Source organism: Peromyscus maniculatus, chromosome 5 (genome assembly GCF_049852395.1).
Source record: "Peromyscus maniculatus bairdii isolate BWxNUB_F1_BW_parent chromosome 5, HU_Pman_BW_mat_3.1, whole genome shotgun sequence".
Classification (NCBI taxonomy): Eukaryota; Metazoa; Chordata; class Mammalia; order Rodentia; family Cricetidae; genus Peromyscus; species Peromyscus maniculatus.
The window spans coordinates 104,534,174-104,546,493 of NC_134856.1; the positions used below are offsets into that span (position 1 = coordinate 104,534,174).

The 12,320-nt window shown below is 44.3% G+C and overlaps 2 pseudogenes; both read right to left on the bottom strand.

The window, feature by feature from the left end:
• Nucleotides 1-6,419: 6,419 nt before the first annotated feature.
• LOC102924624 (putative vomeronasal receptor-like protein 4) lies at nucleotides 6,420-8,487 on the bottom strand (annotated as a pseudogene).
• A 480-nt stretch (nucleotides 8,488-8,967) lies between these two features.
• Nucleotides 8,968-10,126, bottom strand: LOC107400286 (putative vomeronasal receptor-like protein 4; annotated as a pseudogene).
• Nucleotides 10,127-12,320: the final 2,194 nt, after the last annotated feature.

Genomic DNA, 12,320 nt, shown 5'->3' on the forward strand with positions numbered 1-12,320 from the left:
CTGACCATGCAGCCAGCCTACCAGCCCGAATATCTCTACACAGGTGGCTTTGACTTCCTGAGAGAGGACCAGTCGTCCCCAGTGCCAGACTCCCGCCTGAGCTCCAGTTCCACGTCCTCCATCATCAGTCTAGGCGGTAGCAGCGGGAACCTCCCGCAGATGACCCAGGAGGTAGAAGATGTGGACACAGCTGCAGAAACAGATGAGAAGGCCAACAAGCTCATTGAGTTTCTGACCACCAGGGCATTCGGTCCACTTTGGTGCCACGAAGATATCACACCCAAAAAACCAGAACTCGAAGAGCGCGGAGCAGCTTTCGAATTTCCTACGTCATGTTGTATCTGTATTTAAAGACTCCAAATCAGGCTTCCATCTGGAGCAGCATTTGAGTGAGGTCGCCCTGCAGACAGCCCTAGTGAGCTCGTCCCGGCACTACACAGGCCGATCCTTCCAGATCTTCCGGGCCCTCAAGAAACCCCTGTCAGCACATGCGTTGTCTGACCTCCTGTCGAGATTGTTGGAGGTGATCAGGGAGCACGGTGATGAGATCCAGGGTTATGTGATGGAAGCGCTCCTGACCTTGGAAGCCGCCGTTGACAACTTGTCCGACTGCCTGAAGAACAGTGACCTCTTCACAGTGTTATCTCGTTCTTCGTCACCAGATCTGAACTCCAGCAGCAAACTGACGGCGAGCAGGAAGAGCACTGGTCAGCTGAACGTCAACCCCGGGACTCCCAGCGGCAATACCACAACTGCAGAGCGGAGCCGGCACCAAAGGAGCTTCTCGGTGCCCAAGAAGTTTGGTGTGGTTGACCGATCCTCCGACCCGCCTCGAAGCGCCATGCTGGACAGAATCCAAGCTTGTACCCAACAAGGTCTTTCCTCAAAAACCAGAAGCAATTCCTCCCTGAAGGACAGTCTCACAGACCCGTCCCACGTGAACCATCCCACCAACCTGCTGGCCACCATCTTCTGGGTCACGGTGGCCCTGATGGAGTCCGACTTTGAGTTTGAATACCTCATGGCCTTGAGGCTCTTGAACCGACTGCTGGCCCATATGCCGCTGGATAAAGCTGAGAACCGAGAAAAGCTGGAGAAACTCCAAGGGCAGCTCCGGTGGGCTGACTTCTCGGGCTTACAGCAGCTGCTCCTGAAGGGCCTCACCTCTCTCACCACCACAGACCTGACCCTGCAGCTTTTCAGCTTGCTGACGTCAGTGTCCAAAGTGCCCATGGTGGACTCATCCCAAGCCATCGGTAAGACCAGCATCGCACATCCTTGTAGCCCTGATGGTGTCTGCATTCAGCCTTAGAGAAATAAGATTATACTATATGTCTGTATCTATAGTATTAGACACTGGCAATCGAATAAAAGGGGCAGCAGTTTATAGAGAAAAAAAAGATGACTTAACCTAGACATCTCCATTAAATGCTTATGAAGAGTCACCTGATGAGGCAATTCCATTCCAAGTTAAACTCTACCTCCTCAACACTGCCAGATAGATGAAGACCACACTTCCAATCCCATTCCAAGTTAAACTCTACCTCCTCAACACTGCCAGATAGATGAAGACCACACTTCCAATCCCATTCCAAGTTAAACTCTACCTCCTCAACACTGCCAGATAGATGAAGACCACACTTCCAATCTCTGGACCTGAGAGAGACCCTTAAACCATACTGAAACCATAGAAGTTGCTTAATATGCAGATAAAATTTATCATATCTGAAACTCTATATGTCTTTATCTAAATATGCAATCCATTCCTCTAAAGCATTTCCATCTAATAAATTATCATAGCCACTTACCCAGGATTTCTAGTCAAAAATCTCTCACACATCACACCCTAGAAAACATTATTGGTTCTATCTTAAATTACTGAAAATGTAGCTAAATCATACTACCTCTATATAACTAATACCATCCAAATCCAATGTTTCCACATTTTAATATGCACAGAGATTGCTTGATCACATCCCACATGAAGATACTGTGCTCTTGAATCTTTCTGTTCAAGAGAACCTGCTCTTGCATAGGGATTTTGAGTTTGAACTGGCACATTTTTCTGTCTATCACCCACCTTTCCCTGGGCTCATGCCAGATGACTAGGCGTAGGAAGTGCTGAAACAGAATTGCTAGTACCTGATGTAAGGTTGCTCTAAAAAGCACCTTCCACTCAGAGCCTCTCACTGGCCTTGCTAATACCATCTCGGAACTATGTAGTCCTTCTGTTGGCTCTCCTTCCCTGTTACATTTACACTCTCAGAAGGCTCTCCTGTATCACTCTGCTCACACCCAACCTGGATCATGCACAGTCAGTCTTATTCAGCATTAGTACTTTTCTCTAATGCTTTCCTCTAATATACCTTGTGGTGGTATTTTGTTCCCCAAAATATTGTGTACTCTAATAAATTTATCTGGGGTCAGAGAACAGACAGCCACTAAATACAAAGGCTAGAAAATGGTGGCACTCACACCTTTAATCCTAGCATTCCAGAGATAGAAATCCCTCTGGATCTCTGTGAGTTCAAGGCCACATTGGAAATAGCCAAGTATGGTAACACTCGCCTTTAATCCCAGAAAGCCAGCCTTTAATCCCAGGGAGTGGTGGTAGAAAGCAGAAAGATATATAAGGCGTGAGGACCAGAAACTAGAAGTTTTTGGCTGGTTAAGCATTTGGCCTGGTTAAGCTTCAGGCTTTTGAGCAGTAATTCAGCTGAGACCCATTCTGGATGAGGACTCAGAGGCCTCCAGTCTGAGGAAACAGGACCAGCTGAGGATCCGGCGAGGTGAGATAGCTGTGGCTTTTTCTGTCTCTCTGATCTACCAGCATGGACCCCAATAACTCGCCTCAGGTTTGATTTTATTATTAAGAACTTTTAAGATTCCTGCTACAATACCTTCTCCTACCAATCGTGGCCAGCTACAGCTCCAAGAGGTGCCTTTTAGACTGTGCCATAATCTGCCATGCTTTTACTGAAAATTCTTCAGTGGCCTCCTATTATTATTCTCATACCCAAACCTACACACAGTGTCTATTACTAGAATTTTTGTAGCACAGCCCTGATCCACATCTCATCATCTGCATGCCTTCCTTCTGTCAGAAGTTAAGAATGTTCTTCCACAGATGTCCACATGCAAAGTACTACACTTCCACTTAGTTTTTGCTTTCCTTAGGGGATAATGTCCTTGATCATAGTTCTATATAAAGCAAGAAGTGTTTTCCATAGCTTCAAAAGAAATCAAATATTGTCAGTGTCCAAATGCACAAGGACATTTTCAGTCAAAGAACCCTTGAATATATCCCAAACAAATGACAAGTTGGTGTCCAAAACAAAACTACATTTTTATTCTTATTTTATTGTTAAATTGTTTTTATTTTCAAATTAAAATATGATCCCAAAATCTCCCCCTTCCCTTTCTTTCCTCCAACCCTCCCATGTACCCAGCCCCTTACTCTTTCTCAAATTCATGGCCTCTGGGACCTTTTTCTTTCATTCTTGTGTGTATGTACATGTGTGAGTGTATATGTGTGTTCCTAATTATATAGATATAAGATGTTCAGATTATGTTATTTGTATATATATAATTTCCATGCTGACCACAAGTATTGGAAATATTAAATATTAAGATAGTCTGAGAGATATTTTAGTTATACTGTTGCATGCCTTTAATCTCAGAACAGAGGGAGAGGCAGAGGCAGGAAAATGTCTGTGAGTTTGAGTCCAGTCTGGTCTATATAGTGCGTTCCAGGATAACCAGAGCTATATCTTGACAACCAGACCTTATCTTGAAAAAAAAAAAAAAACAGTAAAACAAAATGAAAGTAAGTTAAATTTTCACAATATAAAAATAAAGATGCTCTGAGAAAAAATTCCGTATAGGATTAAAGCTGAGCTTCCTGTTCCTTCAAACTATGACAGGTTAGGTATGCTGTCCTCTAATATGTCTATTTAGTTATTAGCAAAATAAAATAAACCCACTGCACTAATGGATGTAAAGGAAGGTGGCAAAGGAAAGAATCTGTCCAGCTTTATCCACTCCTGAGCAGGTCTTAGGTTGCCTAGGACAGATTTTATATAAAAGAATACAACCCATTTTTAAAAGCATGGATTAACTTAATGATCTGATACGTGAGTACATCAGGGCACAGCTAAGTCACAGCAGCAGCTGAGACCCGGTGCTCACTAGGTCCCCGAGCCTGTGAGCCTCACCAGTGGAGTAGTCTCACCACAGCGGTCTCTCACTGCGCCATAACTGGCAGTTAGTCTGCAAGGCAGGCGCCTCAGTAGTCCGACTCTGACCCCAGAAGCCTGGAAGTTTCCTGGAGAGCCTCTGGCTCTGCTCTTGGCAAAGGAATCAGCCCCAGCAGCAGCAACAGAGGAAATCAACTCAGAGGCCAGAGGGAAGGCCAGGCAAGCACAAGTTGGGAATATCTTTTTTAATGTGGGCAGTTATGGTTAAGGACCACCCACAACCAGGGCGGGGCTTCCCACATCCATCAGTATAGTCAATCAGAACAATTCTAGGTGAGGTTCCCAAAACAGGGGATTCTAATTTGTGTCAAGTTGACATAGGAAGTATTCATACTAGTGGTCTTTAATCTAGATTATCGAAACATTAAGAACCTAGTTTATCTTAGAAAAGAGCAGTATTTCAGAGACCCATTGCCTGGCCCACCTCTTGTTATTCTCTGGACAGTTTCAACTCTTGGACCCATTAAGGAGTGCAGGCAGCCTTGGCTCCCCTCCAGGCACAATACTGAGCTACACAGAGAGAGTCCAAGTCCACTCCCTGCAAGAACTGTTTGGCTCTTTCTATTTATCCTGGGCTGGAACTGCAGTGAGCTGATGGACAGCTTTGGTGAACAGCCCTTCACAGCCCTGGATCCCTTCAGGAGCCACACCCACACAGCCCAGAGGAGACAGGAGCCTCCCTGGGACAACTGCAGTGCAGTGTCTTGAGGACTGAGATGTCTGCATTTCCTGGGCCCGAGGCTGTGCAGTTCTCTAGGTCCCCCGTGTCTTGCCAATTGCCAAGACTGTGCCAACTGGCTCCCACCACACAGATCCAAGATCACCACTGCAGTTCCCTTGTCTGCAGCTCAACAGGATGCACTTTGCAGCATCAGGGACGATGGAGTCTGGGATTCCAGGGAGGAGAGGAGGGGAGACCTATGAACACTGGGATGTTCAGCACAGGCCACAGCGAGTGACTGGAAGTGAGGTGGAGACTCCAGTATAAACAAGGTCAGCAAAGGATTTACACACAGTGTGCCAGGGAGGCCCTGGCCTTGAGTGTGGTCTCCAGACATGGGATGGCATCATGTGAGAGGGCCTGTCAGCCAGAGACTCTTGTGGTGGTACCTTGAGGTCATCCTGGTTGTAATTGTTCCACAGCATCCACACTACTGCTCATATTCAGGAATTTCGCCACATCAAACAACTGTTGATCAGATTTGCTGGGCTGTGGTGACCTGACTTGACTCACTGTCACTTTCCCTCTGCCCTGCTCACTCACCTCAGAGATGGACAGGTCACCCACCCTCTCTCACTCTCCTGCTCTGGCTTGGGGAAAATTGAAATCCTGATGTCTGAGTGAAGCATTGTCTCTAGTGCTTTTCCCAGGGCTAATGAGAGGCTACAGGTCACATGACAGGGATGGGGGGGATGGGAGGATGGGAAGAATCCACTTTCCACCTGCCTAGAAACCCTGAAGTAGTCTTATGATTGCACAGTGCCATACTTCTTACGAAAAAGAAATCTATTACTATAATATTTAATTTAATGTTGTGATATATTAGAATATTAAGGCAAATGGAAGTTTGGTAGGCAATAATATAATCCCATCATTTGAGATACTGAGACAGTTGAAGATCAACCTGAGCTATGTACTGACTGCCAGGTCAGCCTGTGCTACACAGCAAACATTATGTCCCCCAGCTCTAAAATTCATGGCAAAGTATGTGGGCCCCGGCCCCCCACTGTGAGTGGCTGCAGCCTTGCTTGCTGACCTTGACCAGATGTCCTCCCTATTCAGATTCCCTGCTGGTTTCCTTCTCACCTAAGGATCACTAGAGAGATCACCAGAGGTTCTTTGTTCCTGTATCCTGCATTTGGTGTAAACAGCTTAGATGCAAGAATGTTCAGTAGCAAACTTCTGCCCTCCAGGGATCCTCCATTGTGCTGTAAGCCTGTATTTAAGGTTTCCTCCCTCTTTCAATAAATGGCATTTGGCATTCAACATTCAGCCATGGCCAATGACTTGCTGTCTTTTGTCTCTATTTCTAATCCACAGCCCATTGCTCAGACATGGTGAACGGGTATCAGTAACGTAGGCATTACCACAACAAATGTAGCTTACAATGAACATATGTTTAGCTCATACAGAATAGATGTAGAATGTAATTTCTACACTACTCAGTGAGCATACATGACATTAGGAACACCGATGTTTGTGTTGATCAGAACATAGGGGCTGAAACTAGCATAATCAAGTTCTAAAACTGTTTTAATATTTAGTGAAATGGAATCGTGTGTCGCTGTGAAACCTGTGTATAAAGAGAGAATGAAATCTACCCAATAGAAGAAAAGGAAGCAGCTCATTAGAATGAGAACACTCCAGGTAGCTTTGATTTCTGGAGGGGAATTGTTTTCAAACCTGGAGCTGTGAAGGTACAGGACACGCTTGTGATGCTTATAAAGATGGAGAGCCATGGACCCACTGCTCCAGCCCATGAGACTCTGAAAGGTGACATCCTGAAGAGTCATGAGAGAGAGGAAAAGCCACTTGATTATATTTCTGGATGGCAGCATATAGCAATAACCAATGTATGTTCCGGGTGTAGACATGTTCAAGCCCCCACCTGCTTTGATGTAGCAGAGCAAGTTGGAGCTTATGAGAACATTACCAATCCAAAAGAGGAGGAGAAAGGGAAGAACTTGCCATGGTCTGTGGCTTGAGCTTTGTCCAAAGGGTGGTCCTGGGACTGATGGTGACAGCCTGGACCATGCTGAGGAGACAGGTGGTGCAGATGGAGAGGCCCCCTGCCATCCTTGATAGATAAAACACTGTGGCTATGTCTCTGATCCCTGTGGTACAAACAATGATCATATTGAAAAATGCCAAGTGGGTGAGAATAAGATTTAAGGGCTTTTCTCAGTCTCAAAGGCAAAAGTGCACACATATCTCACAAATATTAGAACAGCCAAGGTAGTTTTTAACCTAATTGGACACTAAAATTACCAAGAGTCATCATTTGAGAAATCCACAACCAGGGCTGTTGCACACATTTCTTGGGAAAGTTTCAACACCTGTCCAGGGAAGGAGAGTGGCCTCAGCGCCCCTGCTAGGTAGGCACTGTTCAGTGCTCCTGCAGTGACTGGTGAGGATTTTCCATTACTTGCCAGGAGTTGATGGACAGCTCTGGTGGACAGCCCTTTGCCAGGCTGTATCCCACCAGGCGGTACACCAAGAGCACTGACAGGAGCCTCCCCAGGAAGCCTGCAGCAAGGTAGCCTGGATGATGTGGGGTCAGAGCGAAGTCTGGGCCCTCTGCATTCTCCTGGGTGGGAGGCTACAGACTCCTCGGAGCCCCAGTGTCCTGTTGCCATACAATGCCAGACTCCACGGGCTTCAGCAACCAGTTCCACTCTATACCTTCAGGACTGCAGAGCCTATGTCCACAGCTGAACCCCATGTTGTTGCTGGAGGGCTTCTCTCCAGGTTCCACCAAGCCCCGAAGTCCCACAATCCACATATAATAATAATCACTCAGACGCTTATATTATTTATAAACTGTATGGACGTGGTAGGCTTCTTGCTAACTGTTCTTTTATCTTAAATTAACGCATTTCTATAAATCTATACCTTGTCACGTGGCTGGTGGCTTACCGGCGTCTTTACATGTTGCTTGTCCTGGCGGTGGCTGCAGTGTCTCTCCCCCTTCTTCCTGTTTCCCTAATTCTCCTCTCTCCTTGTCCCACCTATACTTCCTGTCTGGTCACTGGCCATCAGTGTTTTATTTATGTAGAGCGATATCTACAGCACCACATCCTGAGCAGCAATATGGAGGATGGAGCCCTAAACTCTGTGTGGCCGGCATGCAGAGTGGCCTAACAAATGCCTCACGTCCCGTGTGAGCCGTAGTGAGTGCACGGAAGTGAGAGTCAGAGCTGTGTGCACAGTTCCTGAGGTATTTTCACACAGCACTGTGCACAGGGAGGTTCACACGTACATCTTGTTTTTCCAGTCACAATGGCATTCTCTAAAAGATGACATTTCCCCTGAACTTTCCTATATGTTTCCTGACCACACCTCAGTGTCAAGAGTGTGTTTGGATTTGCCTTACAGTGCTTATTCTTACCAGTTCTTTAGAGCTTGGTACCCTGCAATGCCAAGCATTCACCTGTTGCTGTGAATTCGCTTCTCTCCCTGGTCAGGTCCCACTTTGCAAGTGATCTTCAGATAAAGGATGCTTCCTGACATCCTTCTCCTTCACTTGCTCTCCTGCTCATTGGATTTAGAATAGCCTCTGACACATAGGAAGTGCTTTGTAAATAAGTAGAGAAGTTGATGATCATGGAAGAACATTAGAAGGACCCTGAAGACAGGAAACGTTTGTTAGCCTTGTAAGAATAAAACTCCAGTATACAGAAAAATACAATTCTACCTTCAGGTGATTGCATGTCCTCCTGCATTTCCTGATGAAGGATGCAGCAAGCTAAGTAAACTGCATGATAGACATGGTGGGATGGTGGGATGGTGAGAATCCCCGCCAGCTCCCTAGAGCCTGAGACAGTCTTCAATTATCTAGCAGCACCTGTCTGGAAAAAAAAAAAACAAAAAAAAAAAAAACAAAAAACTACTATCTCAATTTTTTGCTGTGATACATTCGAATGGCAAAGCCATCTTAGTGCTTAGCTTTACTTCACAGAGAAGTGAGTGTAGAGAGTAATTTCTTATTTCTCAGGGGACACGGCAGTGCTTAGCAACACGGACATCCCTGATGATCAGGACAAAGGGACTGAGGCCAGCATAACTAAGTACTAAAAATGCGTTCATATTTGGTATTGTGGGTTCATGTGTCACTGTGGAGCCTGTATAGAAGGAGAAAATGTAATCTGCCCAGTAAAAGAAAAGGAAACAGGCCATGAGAGTGAGAACACTATGGGCAGCTCTGATGTCTGGCCTGGAGTCATTTGCAAACCTAGAACTGCGAAGGTACAGGACCCGTATGTGATGTTTATACAGATGGAGAGCCATAGACCCACTGCTCCAGCCCATTAGACTCTGGAAAACGACATCACGAAGAGCCATGAGAGAGAGGAAAAGCCACTTCACTGTGTGTGTGGATGGCAGCATGCAGCAATACCCAGTATACATCCCGACTCCAGACCTGTTTGTGCTTCTGGCTGCTGTGATATGGTGAAGCAAGTTGGAGCTTATCAGGGAATTAAAGATCCAAAAGAGGCGCAAAGCTACACAGAGAAACCCTGTCTCGAAAAACCAAAAAAAAAAAAAAAAAAAAAAAAAAAAATCCAAAAGAGGAAGAGAAACGGAAGAACTTGCCATGCAGTTTGTGGTTTGAGCTTTCTGCAAAGGATTGTCCTGGGACTGATGGTGACAGCCTGGACCACACTGAGGAGACAGGTGGTGCAGATGGAGAGGCCACGGGCAACCCTTTCTAGGTAAATTATAGTTTTACAACCAATGTCACCTAGGAAGTTTCTGAAATAAAAAATTGTGGCTATGTCTCTGACCCCTATGCAATGAATAATGATTGTGTTCACAAAAGCCAAGTGAATGAGCATAACATCTACATTTTTTTCTCTCAGGACCCATGAGAGTATACACATGTCTCACAAATAAGATGATGTTCCCTAAAACTCCAAGTCCAGTAAGTGAAATGAAAATTAGTCTCTGGATGAGGTCTCTCCAGATCATCTTCATAATATTTCCAGCACTAGGAAAAACCCTTTTGATAAACACAAGGAAGTAAACATGATATGGTTCAGGCCTGTGGGTGTTCTGTTTTCTTTAGTGAAGAGAACAGTGTATTATGTAAATGCAGTCCTTTGTTACAGATGCCTGAGTTCGTTCTTGTCCCTCCTGTTCTTGCTTCCACGGATATAGATATGATGCTGATGGTAATTGGACATAAACACCATGCTGATGCACTCACTGCTTTACAGAAGACAGTTCTTTATACCCTCCATCTCTAAACTTTTTTCCACGAGGACACCCAAACAAAGGGCAGCATCACTCAGTTTCTGAGCCATGATATGGAGCATCAACTTAGATGCCTCTCTTCCCAGATCCTCTTTGCCATCCTGTACACACTCATCCCTCAAGTGTTGAATTAGTAGAAAATTGGAGATACTCCAAAGATACTGTAACACTTGTCCACATGGGGATGCTTTCCAGGAAAAGTCAGGTGGCTTTTCTCTGTCTCCAACGCTGAACTGACCTTGGCAACAAATAACACATAGATTAATTGGGTAGAGCAACAGCAGCCCATTCCCTCACCTTCAGTGGGATAGGGTGATTAATTGTTGTTCCCTATCATGTCATGCATGCGATGTATTAAAGGAAACCACACCCCTACTTATGTGTGTTTACTGACCATGCCCTAAGAATATTCTCCCAAGAAAGCATCATATCTCAGTTCTCAGCTTAGGCATTTTCCTTTGGACTCCCAGCAAAAGCACAGTCTAACTTTTTGATTTTTAAGGCTCATCAAATCAGTGATTTTATCAGTCAGTAATGCTATACCCTATAAATGACAAGCAACCTACAACACCATACTATTGTGAAGTTTTATATATAACATCCATTCTTCTGTTTTCTCATTCTGTTTAAATTGAAATGAGGATTAAAATACAAATGAATTCATGTTGTTTCCACTTTTACAAATCATAGATAGTTTTACGTGGGAAACCTAAATATATTTTCTTCCACTTTTTAGTATTCTCTGATGTTCACAAAGTTTATCTCCAGATTGCTTTCAGATTGTTTCAAGCACATGTAACTCGGACACTGACCCTGTTCCAAGGGGACATGTGATGTCCTCTTTGTGACCTGACTCCAGCCACGATCCTTCATAGCTAAGTGCTGCCCACAGGTCACAAATGTGTCTCCTACCATTTCCCTGAAGCCGCTGAGTGTGCTGTCCGTTAGCCTGCTTATATCATCCCTCTGTGCTGAGAACACCTGAGAGACGCTTTAGGACATCAGAACCTTGTATAAACCTGTCATGGAATGCTCAGAAAATGACTTCTGAGTAAATTGTTAACTGAGTGTTATGGTTGTAATGTTCTATATAAATCACAGAGATGAACTGAAAGCAAAGATATTCTGGTTGTGCCCTTTACTTAAAGTGCTGGGGAAGTCAGTCCACTTTGGAATACACATTCAGGAATGTTTACTGTATTTCCTTGCAATATGAGGGTGGGAAATTTCCAAGATTCCATAGGTCCACTGACTATCATGGACTAGCTATAAAGGCATCATCAGTGTAGTTAATTTTTAGTTGCATTATCTCTGTAATGATCTTTTTATGACTATGTTTTTTAAAGGTGTACCTCTTATTTATTTGAGATACCAATAATGTATATTGAAATGAGGAATCTGTCACTGTTTCCTAAATAGTGTCACTCCTGCACTGAAAAAAATTATCTATTTTATATCTATTAAAAAAACATCTGGAGAGACAATTATATGTAGATTTCCATTAATTTCATTTTAATTTAGTTATTTTATGTGTATGAATATATGCCTGGGCAGTCCTTGTGTCCCTGGACCTGCAAGGGTCAGAATTAGGCATCAGGTCCCCTGAAACTGGAGTTGCGTATGGTTGCTAGCTTTGATGCGGGTGCTGAGAATCGCAAGAGTATCAAATGCATCAACCACTGAGCCTATTCTTCAAACATGCATGGACAATTTAACACGTTTTCACAAGCTCCTTACCTCTGCCATGCTGGAACCGATCAATCCAGTCTGTGTGCCTCCAGATAAATGAGGGATTTTACTGAAGTGATCTGGTAGAGGCTTACACATATTCTGGAAGCTTGAGGAATACCGAAACTTTAGAAATAGAAAGTTCAGGATTCACAAGATCCTGTTTTGTGACCACCCACTGTGGATTAAAATTCTGGCTTTCCCAATTCATATGTTCATCATGTTAAGGATATTATTTGGTTTCTTTAAAAATTATTTTTCACATGTAAATTGTGTTTTGTGCAATACAGTGTATTTTAGGGAGTCAGTGAACTGACAGGTGTAGTGCCTAGGGAAGTGCCCAGCATGCTTTAAAGACCCAT